General features: G+C 41.6%; 1 protein-coding gene across 1 annotated transcript in view; it reads right to left on the bottom strand.

The window, feature by feature from the left end:
- LOC109869939 (TANK-binding kinase 1-binding protein 1) overlaps positions 1-12,554 on the bottom strand; it is a 121,971-nt gene extending 109,417 nt beyond the window's left edge. Inside the window, exon 1 of the mRNA XM_020460262.2 lies at positions 11,892-12,554. The gene's annotated coding sequence lies outside the window, so the exon portion shown is untranslated. The remainder of the gene's footprint in view (positions 1-11,891) is intronic.
- Positions 12,555-13,820: the final 1,266 nt, after the last annotated feature.

The raw sequence follows: 13,820 nt of genomic DNA, 5'->3' as shown, positions 1-13,820 counted from the left end.
TGGGAACTCCTTCAAGACTATTGGAAAAGCATTCCAGGTGAAGCTGGTTGAGAGAATGACAAGAGTGTGCAAAGCTGTCATCAAGGCAAAGGGTGGCTCTTTGAAGAATATCAAATATATAATATATAACACTTTTTTGGTTACTACATGATTCCATATGTGTTATTTCATAGTTTTGATGTCTTCACTATTATTCTACAATGTAAAAAATAGCAGAAATAAGGAAAACCTGAATGAGTAGGTGTTCTAAAACTTTTGACCGGTAGTGTATATTTGTATATGATGGGATGTATTGACATTATGGACAGTATATGGACAAAATATGTTGTATATATGTAGAATACGTAGGATATAAGTGTATGTACAGCAAAAGTTAAATAGGATAGGCAGACTGGAATTCAGTATATACAATGCCTTCGGAAAGTATTCAGACCCCTTGACTTTTTCCACATTTTGTTTTGATACAGCCTTATTCTAAAATGGATTATAAAAATTATAATTCTCAGCAATCTACACACAATACCCCATAATGACAAAGTGAAAACGGGTTATGACATTTTTGCAAATAAAAAAATAAAAAAAACAAACAACTGAAATACCTTATTTACGTAAGTATTCAGACCCTTTGCTATGAGAATCGAAATTGAGCTCAGATGCATCCTGTTTCCATTGATCATTGTTGAGATGTTTCTACAACTTGGAGTCCACCTGTGGTAAATTCAATTGATTGGACATGATTTGGAAAGGCACAAACCTGTCAGAGGAAAAACCAAGCCACGAGGTCGAAGGAATTGTCCGTATGGTCACTCTGACAGAGCTCTAGAGTTCTTCTGTGGAGATGGGAGAACCTTCCAGAAGGACAACCATCTTTGAGGCACTCCACCAATCAGGCCTTTATAGTAGAGTGGCCAGATGGAAGCCACTCCTCAGAAAAAGGCACATGACAGACTGCTTGGAGTTTGCCAAAAGGCAAAGACTCTCAGACCATGAGAAACAAGATTCTCTGGTATGATGCAACAAAGGTTAACTCTGTGGCCTGAATGCCAAGCGTCACGTCTGGAGAAATCCTGGCACCATCCCTACGGTGAAGGATAGTGGTGGCAGCATCATGCTGTGGGGATGATTTTCAGCGGCAGGGACTGGGAGACTAAAGAGAATCGAGGCATAGATGAACGGATCAAAGCACAGATGAATGAAAACCTGCTCCAGAGTGCTCAGGACCTCAGACTGGGGCGAAGGTTCACCATCCAACAGGACAATGTTAAGCACACAGCCAAGACAACGCAGGAGTGGCTTTGGGATAAGTCTCTGAATGTCCTTGAGTGGTCCAGCCAGAACCCGGACTTGAACCCAATCGAACATCTCTGGATAGACCTGAAAATAGCTGTGCAGCATCGCTCCCCATCCAACCTGACAGCTTGAAAGGATCTGCAGAGAACAATGGGAGAAACTTCCCAAATACAGGTGTACCAAGCTTGTAGCGTCATATCCAAGAAGACTCAATGTTGGTATCGCTGAAAAGGTGCTTCAACAAATACTGAGTTAAGGGTCTGAATACTTATGTAAATGTGATATTTCAGTTTATTTGTTATCAATTAGCAAAAAATTCCAAAACCTGTGTTTGCTTTGTCATTATGGGTACTGTGTATAGATTGATGAGGGGGAAAAACAAATTAAACATTTTTAGAATAAGGCTGTAATGTAACAAAATGTGGGGGTCTGAATACTTTCCGAGGGCACTGTACATATGAAGTCGGTAAAACAGTTTGTGAACATTATTAAAGTAACCAGTGTTCCCTGACTATGTACATAGGGCAGCAGCCTCTAAGGTGGAGGGTTGAGTACTGGGTAGTAGCCGTCTAATGACAGTGACTACAGTTCAGTGCAGGGTACTGGGCGGAAGCCAGCTAGTGGCGACTATTTAACAGTCAGATGACCCTGAGATAGAAGCTGATTTTCAGTCTCCCTGTGTCAGCTTTGATGAACCTGTACTAACCTCACCTTCTAGATAATAGAGGGGTGAACAGGGGCCAAGTCCAATTTCTTCAGACTCCTGAGGTTGAAGAGGCACTGTTGCGCTTTCTTCACCACACTGTCTGTGTGGATGGAGCATTTCAGATTGTCAGTGATGTATATGCTGAAGAACTTGAAGCTTTTCACCTTCTCCACTGCGGCCCCGTTGATGTGGATGGGGGAATTGAGGGAGGTTATTTTCTTGGCACCACTCCGCCAGGGCCCTCATCTCCTCCCTGTTGGCTATTTTGTTATCATTGTTAATCAGGCCCACCACTGTTGTGTCGTCTGCAAATTTGATGATTGAGTAGGAGACATGCGTGGCCATGTAGTCATGGGTGAACAGGGAGTACTTGAGGGGGCTGAGCACACACCCTTGTGGAGCCCCTGTGTTGAGGATCAGCGTAGCAGAGGTGTTCTTGCCAACCATCACCACCTGGGGGGCGGACCGTCAGGAGGTCCAGGACCCAGTTGCACAGAGCGAGTTTCAGACCCAGGGTCCCGAGCTTAATGATAAGCTTGGAGGGTAAAATAGTGTTGAAGGCTGAGCTGTAGTCAATGAACATCATTCTTACATAGGAATTCCTCTTGTCCAGATGGGATAGGGAAGTGTGCAGTGCGATGGCGAAGGCATCATCCGTGGATCTATTGGGGCGTTATGCAAATTGCAGTGGGTTTAAGGTGTTGTGTAAGGTGGAGGTGATATGATCCTTAACTAGCCTCTCAAAGCACTTCATGATGACAGAAGTGAGTGCCATGTGGTGATAGTCCTTTAGTTCAGTTACAGTACCTTCGCTTGCTGGGGTACAGGAACAATGGTGGACATCTTGAAGCAAGTGGGGACAACAGACTGGGATAGGGAAATATTTAATTTGTCCATAAATGCTCCAGCCAGATGATCTGCACATTCTTTGAGGACACAGCTGGGGATGTCATTGAGTCGGCAGCCTTGCGAGGGTTATCACACTTAAATGTCTTACTCACGTCAGCCACGGATAATGAGAGCTCACCATCCTCAGTGGTGGCCCTCGTTGGAGGCCCTGTGTTTTCCTCGAAGCGGGCGAAGGAGCTTGTCCGCGAGTAGGACTTGAGTGTCCACGACGTGGCTGGTTTTCCTTTTGTAGTGTGTGATTGTCTGGTGTCCCTGCCACATACATCTCGTGTCTAAGCCGTTGAATTGCTACTACACTTTGTCTCTGTACTGACGTTCTGCCTGTTTGATTGCCTTACAGAAGGTATAACTGGACTGTTTGTACTTGACCATATTTTCAGTTAGTTTGCCGTGGTTAAATGCTTTGGTTTGCGATTTCAGTCTCGAGCGAATGCTGCCATCTATTCACGATTTTTGGTTTGGATAGGTTTTAATCGTAACAGTGGGAACGATATCCCCAGTGAACTTCATGATGAACTCAGTCATCGTGTCAGTATATCTGTCAATGTTATTCTCAGACGCCACCCGGAACATATCCAAGTCCACGTGATCAAAACAATCTTGAAGCATAGATTACAACTGGTCAGACCAACGTTGCACAGTCCTTACTATGGGTTCTTACTGTTTGAGTTTCTGCCTATAGGAAGGGAGGCACAGAATGGAGGTGTGATCTAATTCTGTAGATATATGAATAACATTTTCAGAAATTACAATGCAAAAATATGACATATATAACCTTTAATATTATTACATTGTATTGTACTGTATTACACCGTATAAACGTATAAACTCTTGGCCAAAATGTGTTTAATCTGTTGTTGTTAGTAATATTGATAAAAAATAGATTTAAAAAAATAAATAAAACACTTTTATTTTTTTTTGATCTAGCCGTGGACCCCAGGAGTACATCCGCAGACCCCTACTTTGAGAATCCCTGGTCTAGCTCTGGTCAAGCTGGTCTGCTTGACTGCAGTTTGATTTTGTATAATTATTTGTTTCAATATCTGTGTTTTTGCATGCATACGTACATGTACATACATGTAACAGTGCCTTGAGAAGGTATTCATACCTTATTCCACATTGTTGTGTTACAGCCTGTATTCCAAATTCTAAATAGTTTTTCCCTCTCCCGTCTACACACAATACCCCATCATGGCAAACTGAACATTTGTAAAAAAATGAAAGACAGAAATATCTAATTCACATAAGTATTCACACCCCTGAGTCAATACTTTATAGAAGCAACTTACAGCTGTGAGTCTTTCTGGGTTATTCTCTAAGAGCTTTCCACACCTGGAAACATTTGCCCATTACTATTTTCAATATTCTTCAAACTCTCTCAATTTGGTTGTTGATCATTGCTAGACAACCCTTTTCAGGTCTTCAAGTAGATTTATGTAAAAACTGTAACTCGGCCACTCTGGAAACATTCCCTATCTTCTTGGTAAGCAACTCCAGTTCAGATTTGGCCTTGTGTTTTAGGTTATTGTCCTGCTGAAAGGTGAATTCAACTCCCAGTGTCTGGTGGAAGGCAGACTGAATCTAGGACTTAGCCTGTGCTTCTATTTATTTATTTTTATCCTGAAAAACTCCCCAGCCCTTAACAATTACAAGCATACCCACAACATGATGCAATCACTGCTATTCTTGAAAATATGGAGTGGGGTACTTAGTAATGTGTTGTATTGGATTTGCCCCTAACAAAACACTTCGTATTCAGGACAAAAAGTGAATTGCTTTGCCATATGTTTTGAAAGTATTACTTTAGTGCCTTGTTGCAAACAGGATGCATGTTTTTGAATATTTTTTATTCTGTACAGGCTTCCTTCTTTTCATTCTGTCAATTAGGTTAGTATTGTGGAGCAGTGTTGGGAAGTAACTCGTTAGGTTACAACGTGATTACAATTAAAAGTAAATCGTTACATTACTGTGAAAAATAACTATTTTGTTCGTTACATTACTTTTGCGTTACCAAAAACAGAAAACCCTCTGGAAAAGCCTTACGTGTGTTGGACATTGTTATGTCCTATAGAGGGCGCACACTACCTTAGAATGGCTTGCCTACCTAGTACTCATGGTGAAAATCCCTGACTGGTTCAGCAGAGCTACAAAGGCTGTGTACAAACACACAGTTTCAACAGCTGTCCAGGTGACTGGTCTCATACGTTCCCGCATGTGAAGAAACCGCATATGGAGATCCTGGGCTGGCGAGGTTACATGTGGTCTGTGGTTGTGAGGCCGTTTGGACATACTGCCAAACTCTCTAAAACGAGGCGGCTTACGGTAGAGAAATGAACAATCAATTCTCTGGCAACAGCTCTGGTGGACATTCCTGCAGTCAGCATGCAAATTGCACACTCCCTCAAAACATTACTTTGTAATGTGTTACCCCCAACACTGTTGTGGAGTAACTGCAATGTTGTTGACCCATCCTCAGTTTTCTCTTATCACAGCCATTCAACTATGTAACTGTTTTAAAGTCACCATTGGCCTCATGGTGAAAATCCCTGACTGGTTTCCTTCTACCTTGCAACTAGGAAGGACACCTGTATCTTTGTAGTGACTGGGTGCTTTGATACACCATCCAAAGTATAATTCATAACTTCACAATGCTCAAAGGGATATTCAATGTCTGCTTTTTTAAATTTTTACCCATCTACCAATAGGTGCCCTTTTTTGCGAGGTATTGGAAAACCTCCCTGGTCTTTATGGTTGAATCTGTGTTTGAAAGTCACTGCTCGACTGAGTCACCTTACAGTGTCTGGGGTACGGAAATGAGGTAGTAATTAAAAAATCATGTTAAACTCTATTATTGCACACAGTGAGTCCATGAAACTTATTATGTGACTTGTTAAGCAAATGTTTACTCCTGAACATAAAGGCTTGGAATTACAAAGGGGTTGAATACTTATTGACTGAAGACATTTCAACTTATCATTTTTAATTCATTTGTAAAAAATAAAATACTATATTTTTAAAAAAAACATAGAATAACACAGAATAACTCCACTTTTACATTATGGAGTATTGTGTGTAGGCCAGTAACAAAAAAAATCTCAATTGAATCCATGTAACACAAAACATTTTGGAAAAAGTCAAGGGGTGTGACTACTTTCTGAAGGTACTCAATTAATTTATTTTATGTTACACAAAAATAAATAACGTAAATGTTTCTAAAGTAATCCAATCTGTTAGTTGAACTTATTGCACTCGTTACTGAAATGGTTGTTCCAGTTTAGATGGTTTTGGTAGCTATTTATTAATCTTTCTAACCCTGGCAATCATTCTGAATGCAGATTGTGGGTGAATAAAATGTTCAATTGTTGGATATCCCCACTCAGGCTGGATTCCAATAGTAATTAGACATCACTTTGCAAGCCAGCATAATGTTACTTCAAATCAAATCACTTGATGCTGGTTTTGCAGGTGACCAACAATTCTGGTATGCCTGTGACCAGTCTCCAAAACACAACAAAGGCTGGTCACCAGCGAAAACACAACAGTCTATGCTGGTCAATGCGTTTTTTTCCAGCACGGGGTGATCCTAAATTGACAGCATGCTCTTGGGGAAACAAATTTGCTGGACATTGGCGATATATATTTTTTAAAGCATTGCATTGTGAAAGCTACGCAATAGAAACAGGATACCTCGAGCTAACGTCTATGTGCTGCAGTGAAAAGCACAGTAGCACAAACACCCATGGCATGAAGTGTGCTAGTTGGTTGGAAATGATTGTGCTCTTGGGAAACAACATTCGGGCTGGACACCGACTGGTATTTTATTGTGCTCATATTAAGTCAAGCACCCAGCAACACTGTTGTTTAATCATCCAACAAACACTATTAATCGGTCACACTTCAAAAAGGCGTCATTGCGTTTCAATTTCCCCCAGTGGCTATGCCTGAGGATCTCTTATGGTCAACTGGATTCTGGTGTTTGTCTTAATGGTTAATTACTAACAGTTAGTAAGAGAAACAGAGCATCCACTGTCTCTGGTAGTTGGTAAAGCTCTGTGGAGGAGCTAGCAACGACAATGACCCTCGTTAACCCAATATTCATCAGACAGCTACTGAATGAGAGAGAATGTTCCTCCTTCCCACACAACTCGACAGAAGTTATAAACCATTGATACTGGGTCACCTCGGGTTGAAGTTGGAAACACGGAGAGGAAAAGGCCTGTAGAAAGTGTCCAAGCACCTTCACAGATTTGCTAGGTGTGTTGTTATGCACTACTTTTGAAGGAAGAAGGAATAGATCAGTGCCACAACTGCAGTCACTCTCTCTCTCTCACTCTCTCTCAATCACCCCTTGCGACCCTTAAAAGCAGCCCCTTAATATTATATCATGTAGCAGGATTCCTGCTCACCCTCCTCCCTCATCATCAGCTAAATTTGAAAGAGTGTGAGTGGCTTACATAAATGTATAGCAGCATCATTGTTGAATGGGCGAGGCAGAAATGAGTAAGACACATGTTGGAGAGACATGGAATTCGTTTTATATACATGGGCAGGCTATGCTGTGAGTCACATTAGTGCCGTTTCTTGGTTGGTAGTCAGCCGTGCTTATGAAGGCATTACACATGTACAGTTAAGCAGAGAGCCCAGAGGTAGAGCAAATTCAGGTCTATGGTGATGAGGCCATGGAGTGAGATGAATGGCCTCAATATGCTCGCGTGCTAGGCAGTCTTGCAGGTATTGGGTGTATTAAAGACACATCACTCAGATCTACTCTATGGTGGTAGGCTTTGCAGCGGTTGATCTCATCTCACTGCAATATGGGTTTAGGGCAGTGTTGGGCAGCCAAGAGGTGACACCTCTAGTAATCAAAGTTTTGATTGAAAAGATTCAATAAAAGCCTGCACCTACTTTGCACCAAGCATATTTCGGGTAAGACTGCCTCCTCCTGGTATTGGGTGTTCCAATTCTAAAGTACTGATTGAAAACTAGTTGCTAGATTGTTAGAATCAGGTGTGTTACTGATTGACTGGTACAAAAGTCTGCACCCACACCGGCCCTCATAGAATTCAAACTTTATAGGCAATCTAAGGGAAAGAGTTGACTCAGGTGACAGGGAAGAGAAGCTACAATTTCCAGACCAATTCGATTCCAATTGAGCTAGAAATGCGAAGTATAACAACGAGTCATGCTTAAACCGGCTAATTCAATGTGTTACTCACCCTCAGCGGGCTACCTTTCGGAGTAAAACACTCTTCTATTCAGCACTCCTTGCTGTGTGGTGCCAAATTGCTCACTCTCTTTAATCCATGTGCGTCAGGCCTTTGTTACCGCTGGAGAGCAAGGACACTTGGTGACACACTGCACAATGTAGCGCAAACTGTCTTAATTAATCGACTGAAGCAATCAGCTGCTTGATTGGTAAGGCCTCTGATTATGGGGGACCCATTAAAAGCCAGACTGCTACTTTGGCCAGAAACTGGAGAGATTTGTGTACTATGGGACCTCTGTTGGGCAACATGGGTCTGGACCAGCAAATGGCCATATCACTTTCACACATGAGGTAACTGGTAAATACATGTCCCCATGGTTGTCAGTGGTTTGGAGGTGTATCCTTCTCACCAAGGCTCCCTATGGATTCCTTGTTGGTCTTCTGCTTTAGAGTATGATTGTGCTTTGTTTCCCTTAAAGGAAGCAATTAAGCCTCAAAATAGACATACTAACAGGTGCATCATCTCCACAGAATGCGTCATTCATGATACACCAATAATAACAACGATAATACAGTTCTGCACTCATAATTACAGCTCAAACACAACACTTTACATAAAGCATCAGAAACAAGCCGAGATGCTCCCAACAAGCCAATTTAAGGGTGAGAAAAGAAAAGCATGGTTAACTGAGAAAACAAAGCGAAACACAACAGCCCCGTGAGAGTCTGCAGTAGTTACAGTGGCAAGAAAAAGTATGTGAACCCTTTGGAATTACCAGGATTTCTGCATAAATATGTCATCAAATTTGATCTGATCTTCATCTAAGTCCCAACAATAGACAAACATAGCGTGCTTAAACTAATAACACACAAATGATTGTATTTTTCTTGTCTATATTGAATAAATCATTTAAACATTTAATGTGTAGGTTGGAAAACTCCTTGACCTTCATAAAGCTGGAAAGGGTTACAAAAGTATCTCTAAAAGCCTTGATGTTCATCAATCCACGGTAAGACAAAATGTCTATAAAATGGAAAAAGTTCAGCACTGTTGCTACTCTTCCTAGGAATGGCGGTCCTGCAAAGATGACTGCAAGAGCACAGCGCAGAATGCTCAATGAGGTTAAGAAGAATCCTAGAATGTCAGCTAAAGACTTACAGAAGTCTCTGGAACATGCTAACATCTCTGTTGACGAGTAAAAACACTGAACAAGAATGGTGTTCATGGGAGGACACCACAAAAGAAGCCACTGCTGTCCAAAAAAATATTGCTGACCGTCTGAAGTTTGCAAAAGTGCACCTGGATGTTCCACAGCGCTACTGGCAAAATATTCTGTGGACAGATGAAACAAAAGTTGAGTTGTTTGGAAGGAACACACAACACTACGTGTGGAGAAAAAAAGGCTCCGCACACCAACACCAAAACAATACCAAAACTTTACCAACTGTAAAGTATGGTGGAGGGAGCATCATGGTTTGGGGTTGCTTTGCTGCCTCAGAGCCTGGACAGCTTGCTATCGTCGACGGAAAAGTGAATTCCCAAGTTTATCAAGACATTTTGCAGGAGAATGTAAGGCTATCTGTCTGCCAATTGAAGCTCAATAGACAACAGGACAATAACCCAAAACACAGAAGTAAATCAACAACAGAATGGCTTCAACAGAAGAAAATACGCCTTCTGGAGTGGCCCAGTATAAGAGTCTCGACCTCAACCCGATTGAGATGCTGTGGCATGACCTCAAGAGAGCAGTTCACACCAGACATCCCAAGAATATTGTTGAACTGCAACCGTTTTGTAAAGAGGAATGGTCCAAAATTCCTGACCGTTGTGCAGGTCTGATCCGCAACTACAGAAAATGTTTGGTTGAGGTTATTGCTGCCAAAAGAGGGTCAACCAGTTATTAAATCCAAGGATTAACATATTTTTTCCACCCTGCACTGTGAATGTTTACACAGTGTGTTCAATAAAGACATGTTATTAGTTTATGCAGACTGTTTGTCTATTGTTGTGACCTAGATGAAGATCAGATCAAATGTTATGACCAATTTATGCAGAAATCCAGGTATTTGCAAAGGGTTCAGATACTTTTTCTTGCCACTGTATGTGATTGGCGATTAGCAGCTAGGCTAACACACACAGTGATTCAGTCACTTAAATGAGCCCCTGCACACAGACAGACAGGCCCTGGCGGGACCAGCGGAGAGCCGCGCTGCAAATGAAGTGCACAGTAATCAAGTCAGGCTCTGGCCCAGAACACCATTGATAACACAAGGGCCTGCAGGGAAACAGGCTAGGTGGTGGTGGTTGGAGTGGTGGGGGTCATTCTACAGTACCACCTCCCTCCTCTCATTGCCACGGGTTATCAGATTCTTATTAACAGGCTAATTGAATGAGCTTTTAGTCGTTCACTGTTGAGCCACTGACTGCATGGACTAAGTATTATTGACATAGTGAATTCCGAGGCCAGTTTAAAAGCATAAGATGAGATGCATGTCCTTCAGCTAGTAAGCTTGGATCAAACATGTATTTTTCCATCTCTCTGATGGAGATCTGGGGGAGATCTTACACAACTCTCCACCAGGGTAGAAGATCAGTTAGATAGAGACATAATTTAAGTAAAATGCCTTTGGCTTTGACAGAGCTATTTTTTATATTTCTGAGATGTGGGAATTAGGCAAATGTTTCCATCACAGCACTGTATTTTTTGCCTACTTAAATTCTGTGTTTAAAGCACATGTTCTGTAAGTCTGGCAGGAAGTATGTCATTCCCATGTGCTATACATGACTACTAATTCACAAGGACCCTGGCTGTCAGAGAACCCCAAACCACAACCTAAAACACAATCAATCTACAGTTGAGATAAACTCCACAAACCTTTTCTCTCTCTCTTCTGAAACCAAAAGTCCTATTTAAACTCGTCAATTCATACGATAATGTAAGTATTTCAGCACCAATTGCAACTGTAGAGACCCTGCAGCCCACTCTCCAGTCCACTCCACAACAGTCTACTGGACAATAAGTCCGTTATCCTCTCAAGGCAAGCTCTGATTCCCCTAAATCTCTAGTGCCTACAGTACTTTAATTTAATTTGTTATCAAGCTAGGCACTTCATACAGGCTTCCTCAATGACTGACACCAGAAATAACAGAACATCATGCATCATCCCTGTAAGAGACTGCAATTGTATTTCGTCTTTAGATAAATTGTACAGTATATGCCGGTATTACATGCACTATTAGGACTTAAGGCCTATCCATGATTAAAAATGCCTTTAGCTCACCTCAGAATGAACGTCCTTATCTATCCAATTACACCTTGTGTCATGTCACATTCCTCTTTAAGTTCCAGATTTTCCTACCGTGGTTTTCCATTCGACTGATTTCATTCCAAGATCACACGGTCTGTTGTTAGTTGCACGTCATTATATTATGGTTGTTCTACAGCCTACCAAACACTTCTGACATAACTGGAGAACGAAAGTCGATCTACAACAAGATCCAACAAACAGACGCCCCATGCCTATACTGTGGGTCCACATAGCCTAAAGGTGCCTTCCTTTCAACAGTGTACAAATGATCAATAAAACACTATCTTCATGTATTTATTGGTATAGAATTGTAATTAGTCTAGCCACCTAAATGAGTGGTCTACGGTTAAATAAACCTGCACGGTTTTGACAATTGAATTGCAAGCTATACCTTTTAGTTTATGTAATCTAAATTTGCTTAGAGCAAATTATTTGATAATCTATTCAAAATATTGTATGAGCATCCCTCACCTACGTGGCGCTTGAAGTTGGGCGATTTCTGTGGCCAGGATCAGACGATAACTCCATCCATTTGAGGTGGTGATGTTGTCAAAGCACGCGCGTCTCCTTTAAGATGCATCAGCTTTGTTCAAGAACACTGCTAATTTATGGTGTGTTCATTAGCAGCTGATGATTAATCAATATTTGATCCATGTGTTACGAAGTCTACTAACAAAAAACATGCATGGGAAATATTGTGCTTTTTTTCTGTGCAATCTGTAGGATCACGCGTATACACGGAGAGCGCTGCTTCTTTCACATTCCCAACCTTGTCTGCCTATGTGTCTCCATGCACTCACATCTGAAGCTATGGAATACTCTAGTATCACTGTATGATACATCTAATCTACTGATAATACATGGTAATAAAAAAGGCGACCCCATCCTCACACGCTCCCTTTGATCGATCTAGAGATGCCATTGCTCAAGAGGGGCAGTACACCCAAAAAAGCGCAAGGTTGCGGCGAGTCCCAATGTCCGTTGATAGTAGCCAGTGTTCTTCTGTTCTCTCCTTCCGCAGTTCGGTAACTGCTGCTCTATCTGGAAATCAAACACTTTGTTCTCGATTGGGGTGGATTCTTGTCGCGGCAATAGGAGCTTCATATGGCTCCAACACGCAGCAGCAGCACATGTAGTCCAGCGCATAAGAACCAAATATGCTGAGATCGTTCGACTTTATGATACAAGTATCAAACTTGGTACACTAACACTAGATACCTTAAGGAACATTCTACAGATTGTAACCTTTATTTAGCTAGGCAAGTCAGTTAAGAACAATATCTTATTTACAATGACGGCCAAACCCGGGCAACGCTGGGCCAATTGTGTGCCGCCCTATGGGACTCCCAATCATGGCAGGATGTGATACAGCCTGGAATCGAACCAGGGACAGGGACGCTTCTTGCACTGAGATGCAGTGCCTTAGACCGCTGCGCAACTCGGGATTGGAGGCAGTCTCGGATTTCCTGTTAGAAGAAAATAAGGTAAAATCATTTCAAACAATATCAAAATGATATCTACCAAATAAATAAACAGTAAGTTTGCACACGTTTTCACCACTTTTCTACTAAAATGTTAAAGGATAAGTATATATGGCATCTTTGGGCCATTTAATTATTTATGGAGATATGGCCATGTGAACTATGTCCAATACACCCCAAGTAGCTGGTTGGCGGCTGTACAAAAGCCCCCAGAGTGGAGCAGCATACTACTAAGATGAACTTGATCAACCAAGTTGATTTTACCCATTGACTCTCTCTCATTACAACACACTTGTCACTAATTATCAGAACTGCCTACTAATTGGTTGACGATGTAACTGGAAACACTTACGCTCCTCTATCTTTTTGACTGCAAAACATAAAAGCGTGCTATTTTCACATACAGTGCATTTGGAAAGTATTCAGACCCGTTCCCTTTTTTCACATCTTGATACGTTACAGCCTTATTCTAAAATTGAATTCATTTTTTCCCCCCTCACACATACCCCATAATGATAAAGTGAAAAACAGTTTTTAGACATTTTTGTATAACTGAATAACAGAATAACTGAAATACCTGAAATACCTTATTTACATAAGTATTAAGACCCCTTCCTATGAGAATCGAAATTGAGCTCAGGTGCATCCTGTTTCCATTGATCGTCCTTGCGATGTTTCTACAACTTGATTGGAGTCCACCTGTGGTAAATTCAATTGATTGGACATGATTTGGAAAGGCACACACCTGCCTGTATAAGGTCCCACAGTTGACAGTGCATGTCAGAGCATGCTGTGGGGCTGTTTTTCAGCGGCAGAGACGGGAAGACTAGTCAGGATCGAGGGAAAGATGAACGGAGCAAAGTACAGAGAGCTCCGGAGCTCTCAGGTCTTCAGACTGGGGTGATGGTTCACCTTCCAA

Source organism: Oncorhynchus kisutch, linkage group LG25, assembly GCF_002021735.2.
Source record: "Oncorhynchus kisutch isolate 150728-3 linkage group LG25, Okis_V2, whole genome shotgun sequence".
NCBI classification, from domain to species: domain Eukaryota; kingdom Metazoa; phylum Chordata; class Actinopteri; order Salmoniformes; family Salmonidae; genus Oncorhynchus; species Oncorhynchus kisutch.
This window is presented reverse-complemented; position numbering and strand designations above follow the sequence as displayed.